This window comes from Gracilinanus agilis, chromosome 3, assembly GCF_016433145.1.
Source record: "Gracilinanus agilis isolate LMUSP501 chromosome 3, AgileGrace, whole genome shotgun sequence".
NCBI lineage: Eukaryota > Metazoa > Chordata > Mammalia > Didelphimorphia > Didelphidae > Gracilinanus > Gracilinanus agilis.
The window spans coordinates 280,753,309-280,760,652 of NC_058132.1; positions in this window are offsets into that span (position 1 = coordinate 280,753,309).

A 7,344-nucleotide genomic window follows, 5' to 3' on the forward strand; every position below is an offset into this window, starting at 1 on the left:
TCCACACACTAGATCCGCCGCTCGCCCGCCCGATCCGCTCCCTGCGCCATGGCCAACATGGCGGACATTACCACAGCGGCGGCGAGCGATCCCGGCAGCCCGCGCGAGGGCGCGCCCCCGCCGCGGGGACGCGCCTCGTCCTCTCCCTCCCTCCTTCCTCGCCGTCCCCTCCCTCCCTCGCTCCCTCCCTCCCTCCTTCCTCTCCAGTCTGCTCCCCTCCCCACCCACTCCTTTCTCGGCGCGCCCCCGGCCCGCGGGAGTGTGCGCGGGCCCTGGGGCTTCCCGAGGTGAGAGGACTGGCGAAAACCCTGCGACCCACCACTAACCTGACTGCTGTCAGGTGTGCGTGGGTTGCCATGCACCATGACATGTGCCCCCCCCCACCCCGCCTCCTCAATCCATCCTATTCGCACACCACTGGGCGAATGAGGAAGCCTGGAAAATGCATGCTCACCCTAGCTCTGCCCCATGGGTACTTAGGCAAAATAGGAGAGTAAAACAGTCATCATCATAATACCCTGTGTTTAGACAGTGCTTATCTCCAAGCAGCCCAGAGCACACTCTTAATACCTTCTCACAACATACCCAGGAGGTGTGAAAATACCGAAGAACTGGTCTACACCGCTTGGGAGCAGAACTACAACGGAGTCTCCGCTTCTGGAGCCAGTTTGGTCACCCTAGACTTGTTTCCTGTGTGGCTTTTGCCTAAAATACTATTCCTAAGAGAGAGCTGTCTTAGGGGAGAGACCTGCCATTGACACGCCTTCCTTAGGGCAATGCCTAAGGCAGGAGTGCTACCTAGGTGCGAAGATTCCGAAGCTACTAATCATTTCTTTCACCAAATCCTAAAATCTTTAGTGTGAAGGAACTTCCACCTGTGCTATTTATTCTAGGGGCTTCAGAAAGTTGGAGTGGGATTAAGTTAAACATAAAATATGACAAAATCGACAAAATGTGTATTCTTGTGCAACACATTTCATTAAATTCTGGTAGGATAGAGAAGTGTATAAAGACTTGGTAGTCCCAATTAAGTTCTAGCTGGGATGCAAAAACAAATCCATTTTGTCGAAATTTATATAAATTTATAAAAACAAAAACCAAGAATGTGTAAAATTCAGACCTGGAAAAGGCCTTAAAGATCAGCTAGTACTATCCCGTCATTGTTGGCTAAGGAGTGAGGACCCTTCCAAAGTTTCAGAGTATACAGTAGCAAGGTGGGGGATAATGTCAAAATGCCGCAAAAAATTACATACCAAAGGAACTATGCAGAAAATAATTGTTCAGTTCATAAGAGGGAAAGACTGGAACTCCTAGGTGGCTCATTGGATAGAGAGCCAGGCCTGAAGAAAAGAGGTTTGGGGTTCAAAAATGACCTCAAACATTTCCTAGTTGTGTGACCCTGGTCAAGTCACTTAACCCCATTTGCCTAGACCTTACTTCTCTTCTGCCTTGGAACCGATTTAAGACAGAAGGTAAGGGTTAAAAAATAATAAGAGGGAGAGACCACCATAGGCTAGGGTATTCAAAGAAAGCTTATAGAAGTCCAATTTGAACCCTATCTTAATGACAATATATTTAGCACTTAGTTTAGCTGGAGTGTCTCCATTAGTCTTAAAAGAATTGCATAATCCTAACAAAATTCCTAGGAATTTGGTGATAAGTATTATCAATCCTGAATGGTTTATCAAGGAATTAAAGAGACATAAGTTAATAGGATTGCTCAAGTCTGATAATAAAAATTGAAATTCTAGTAATTTCTGCATGACTTCAAGATTTTTTTAACTAGCACCTATCAACATTTCCAGTCTATAAATATTTATTAATTAAGAAATAAAATATTTTTGAACCTAACAAAAAATAAATAAATAAATAAGTAAATAAATAAATAAATGACGGAATGATCACCTACTGTGTGCCTAGCACTGTGCTAAATGCTAGAGATATAATTCAAAATCAGTCCTTCTCAAAGAGCTCACAGTCTAATAAGAGAGGCAACATGAAAATAATTATGTACAAGCAAACTGTACACAGGAAAAACTAGAGATAATCAAATAGGAAGGCACCTGCATTCAGAGAACCGGAAAAGATTTCCTTTAGAAGGTGGAATTTTTTTAAATCTGGCCTTAGACCCTTCCTAGCTGTGTGACCCTGGGCAAGTCACTTAACCCCCATTGCCTAGCCCTTACCGCTAGGCTGCCTTAGAAGCCAAAAACACAGTAGTGGTTCTAAGATGGAAGGTAAGGGTTTAGAAGGAGGAGGAGGAGGAGGTGAAGAACGTGGAGGAGGTGGAATTTTAGTTGGGAAGAGAGGATAGTTACATAGGGTCAAATCTGAATAGTCAAGCCACTTTAAAACACTTTCAAAATAGAATATTGAGTTGAAGTATTAATCTCATAGCCAAAAAAGAAATGGGCTCAAAACCTACCTCTGACACTCCCAGTAGAACTATGGGCAAATCACTTAAATTCTCTAAGCCTCCATTGCCTCATTTGTAAAATGTGGATAATAATTAATACCTGTTGTACCTACTTCCTAGCCCCACGGTGAGAAGCAAAAGAAAATAAAGCATTTGAAGGCCTGTGAGCAACCTAACATTATCCTGAGTATCCCAAAAGTCTGTGTGCATTTTCAAGACATTTCAGGCCTAAAACTGCACTAAGACTTTTGAGACAGCCTGTATCAATGTCAGTTACCACTAAGTCATGATGGAAGGAGAACACTGGATTCGGAAACAGAAGAAAAAAAAAAACAGATTCATATCTTGATTTCACCATTTAGTCTTACCTCTATGGCCTTAACATAGTCACAAAGTCCCTGGGCCTCCATCTCTTCATCCATAGAATGAGAGGAATGGACTAGCCGGTCTCTAACATAATAAAGAGATCCTTTCCAAATCTAAAATCCTGACCATTTTCCATGGAAGATGTTTTTAATAAAACAAAAGAATGTTTCGAACTAGGACTTTTCTTAAGCTGGCGAGCATGTTTGACTATGAATGCTGCTCTCTGCAGGAATCCCAGGGGTGCAAAAAGAAGGGCATAAAGAAAGGGAAAAACAAGAAGTGGAGGGTTCCACAACTGAATATGCAAACAGCAAGGGGAATACTGTGAAAGAAAGGGGCAATGCAGTCAGCAGGCTACTCAGGTTTTTTCCCTAGGTCCCCTGAACTGTTTTAGGTACAAACAGTCTTAAGCTTCACTAACACAATCCGGCCACTCTCTCCGGCCCTCTTCCCCCGCCCCCAAACTCCCAAACTTCCTCTTCCCTTTCTTTATTATTCACCCTCTTTGATTTAGGAAAATGCATCCTATTGTTGAACCTTCCAGCTCGTAAAGTTTCTAACCTAAACTGCACCAAAGATCCCAATAAAAAGGCTCATAACCTGGAGGCAAGCCTAGGGGCAAGATTTAGATCTATTATTTACTCCTTTGTGGATTCAGTGAACCACTCGGGACACTTCCAACTCCAAAGGGAGATGGGGCATCTCTGGTCTCTCACCTGAACTCAACTTGGTTGTCCAAGGCACATCCTGTAAAGACCCACCGCATTTCTGGTTCCTCAGCCCTACATGGATGGGCCAAGAAGAATTTGGGAAACAAGACAACGCATTTCAATAAACCATATTAAACCCTAGCATAAAGTAATAAGAACAGATTTTTCTATCAGTTCTTAGAAGCTGGGCATCATACCTGACCCCTAGAAAGTGGATTTGAATTCTTCCCCTGAAACATTAGCTGTGTGATTACAAAAAATAAGTTTTTTGTTTTTTTTTAAACCCTTACCTTCCATCTTGGAGTCAATACTGTGTATTGGCTCCAAGGCAGAAGAGTGGTAAGGGTAGGCAATGGGGGTCAAGTGACTTGCCAGGGTCACACAGCTGGGAAGTGTCTGAGTTCAGATTTGAACCCAGGACCTCCCATCTCTAGGCCTGGCTCTCAATCCACTAAGCTACCCAGCTGCCCCCCAAATAAGTTTTTTAAGCCCTCATGACCATTCCCTCAGCTATAGAATTGGTATAAAAAGACATTTGGTACCTAATTCACATTGTGAGGCCCAAATGAGCCAATGCACAGAATTGCTGTGTGAAAAACCAATTAAAAATTTTGCCAGGTAGCCCAGTGGATAGAGTGCTGAGCCTAGAATCATTAGGATCAAATATGAGTAACCCTGGTCATGTCACCTAACTTCAAGCACCTAGCTCTTGCCCTTCTGTCTTAAGAGTTGTTACTAAGACTAAAAGGAAGGGTTTAAAAAAAAAAAAAACAAAAAAAAACAACCAACTTTAATTAAGTTTCTAGCTCAAGTCTCTCTTTTCCGTTCACATATGGATAGTTATTATAGAATTAGGAGTAAAAGAGTTTGAAGGAAACAACACAATGCATATTAGTCATAAGGCAGTCTATGTTTTTTGACTTCCAGTTTATTGCTCAAACTTGTTTTTGACTCTAGTTGAGGTCTGGGAAGTTTTTCATTTGTACATAAATATTATTTCTTATTAAACTAAACTTCACTAATGTGTTGAATTTCACAACTGTTCTTAGTGCCATAAGTAGCATCAGGTTATGGTCTCTGACTTCTGAGACAAGTCCTCTTAACAAGAAAATTAACAAGAAAAAATTCTCTATCAAAAAGAATTTTGAATGGTTTGGGATAATTAGAATATGTTTTTACTGATCTGTATAATATTCTCACTATTGGTTATGTTAATACCCCTCCCTCCTCAAATATGCTTTTTCCTTAATCCACAGTGAACTGCATACATTTAGCCCAACCAATGTAAATGAGCAGAGAATCAGAACTGGTTTTTAAAGCAATATTAAAGCTGTTGTTTTTTAACTGTAGTTATGTCATTCCTTACGGTAAAAAGAAAGTGATTCACATAAACTTAGTATTCAAGTTCAAACAGCAAATTATTGTAAAAGCCAAAATAAAACCTCACTATCCATTTCCCACTCCTATAATCAGAACAAGCTTTTTCTAAATAACTGGCAAATAACTTTTAAAAAGCAAACTTAATCTGGTTGAGAAAAACAAATAGTCATAGTTACTATTCAACTATTTAAGAGTTTTGTAAATGTCACATTCTTTCAAATTGGTTCTGAATTTCAACAATCCAATTTAAAGTTAATTAAGTTGGTATGTGGATTTCCTTCCTGCCTCCTGACCTTACTCTACAGCCCCCAACCCCCACTTCCCAGTTTTACTGGAATAATCACAATATCAATGGAGCTCAGTTCTTATCTATGAGTAATCTGGACCTAGTGTTTGCTTTCCTTATTATAATCAATCAGAATAATTTCCTAGCCCCTTACATCCCTAACCTGTGTGGCTTCTCCCAACCCTGGGACTCGCTGAAGAGGACGCCTTTCAGAGGTGTTGATGGGCACTGTCTGGTTCATTTTCTGTTTCTTCCACAGTTAGAATGCCAGGTGTCAAAGTCAAGAACGTGGTTCAGTCTCTCTCCCTTTCCTCTCAAACCTGGCTGGTATCACAGGGTGCCACCTTGTGTATAAGCTGACAACTTGCTTTTCCAGCTCCATAAAGGATGCAGAGAATCTCTAAAATTAAATATTCAAGAATGCTCCACATTTTCTTTATTAACCAAACGATGAGAAAAGCAAACAAACAAACAAACAGGTAATGCAAACTCTTAAAATGCTTCTCCAGACTTAACATCATAATTTACTGGATCCTTTCTTTACTCTGAAATCTCTTCCTTGCTCCCTACCACCCCTCACGGCATTCCCTCCATTCATGACACAAATGGTAACATCTCATTCAGGCGATTATATATGTATACAAGGAACAGTTAACTGAATGAGCTGGCGAAAATGAAAGATAGCTATGACTGGAAGAATTTCTGAATTTAAACAGCAAGAAAGTTCTATAGAGAAAGGATTTAAGTTCAGATTTTTATTCAAGAATTTGGGTTGATAACAAACATAATGATAATAACTGTCACTTTTTAATACTTAAAATGTAGCAAAGCACTTTGACTATATGGTCTCATTTGAGTCTCAAAATTCCTGGGAAGAAAATATTTAAAGTATTTTACAGATGATGAAACTAAAGCTCTGAACTGCCGTAATTGGCCCATGGCAATAGAGAAAGCAACAGAGGCAGAATTGGAATTCAGATCTCCCTGATTCTACAAGACTCCATTCCTTGGATCTAAAATGAAAAAAGTTCTTTTTTCAACTATATGATACCTAACTGGCATTGAGCAAATCATTTCACTTCTCCAGCCTCCAGGTCCTTCATCTAAAAGGGGGAGATTAGACTAAATGATATCTAACTTACCTTGCAATCCTGATCCAATGAACTGCCATTCCTAGCATATGGATTGTAAGGAAGTAATGAACAGAGCAGTTAAGTGGCTCAGTGGATAAAATGGATAAAGAATTTAAGTTCAAATCTGGCCTCAGACATTTACCACCCATGTGACCCTGAACAAGTCACAATACTATTTGCCACAATTTCTTCAACTAAATGAGTTGAAGAAGGAAATGGGTAACCATTCCAGTACCTTTGCCAAGAAAACCCCAAATACAGACACAAAGAGTGGAACACTACAACAACAATCAAGGAAGGTTCCCATCAGATCTGAAAAAATGATGTGGCATTTAGAAATGTAGAGTTTAAACTAAATTAGAATTTAAAGAGGAAAATAATAAATCAACAAGTGTTTATGAAGTGCTCCTTAGATAGCAGGAATTGTGCTAGGCTTTGAGGATAAATACAAAGAATGAAACAAACTAAGTTAGTGTGTCTATTTGAAACAAAAGAGTCCATCTCAAACAACTGCCTCCTCCGCTAGAACTCTGAGAAATGTGAATCTTACAGAAACCAGCTCTGAATCTATCACCGTACAATCAGGATTGGCCAGACAAGGCGTCTTACTATCCATCACACCACTAAAACCATCCATGCGTTTATTACACATGTATATCTGTGCCTATTGGACCATTTTGTAGAACAGATTTGGAAAAAAGGTTACCTCGGCTCATAGTCTGACAGTCTAAAATCTGCTACTGATTCAGATCTCCTCCAACTTTTTTTTTCCCCATCCTGATCCCACCCAGCCTCCCTCTCTCATCTACTCCCACTCCATATCCTGTTTTCTTCAAGTGTCTTTGGAAGGGGCTGGTAGCTTGCCAACCTCAGCGGTGGTCTCTCTACTCCCTTAGGAGGCAACTCAGTCCACGCTGACTTTTTGCCAATATTTCTGGCTGCTTTCTCTCTTGTCATGAAGCTAAAACAGGTGCAAAGCTGAAGCCTACTTGAGCAGCTGTTCCATATATATTATGTGTATGTATAGGCAATATATGTAGGTACATATAGGTA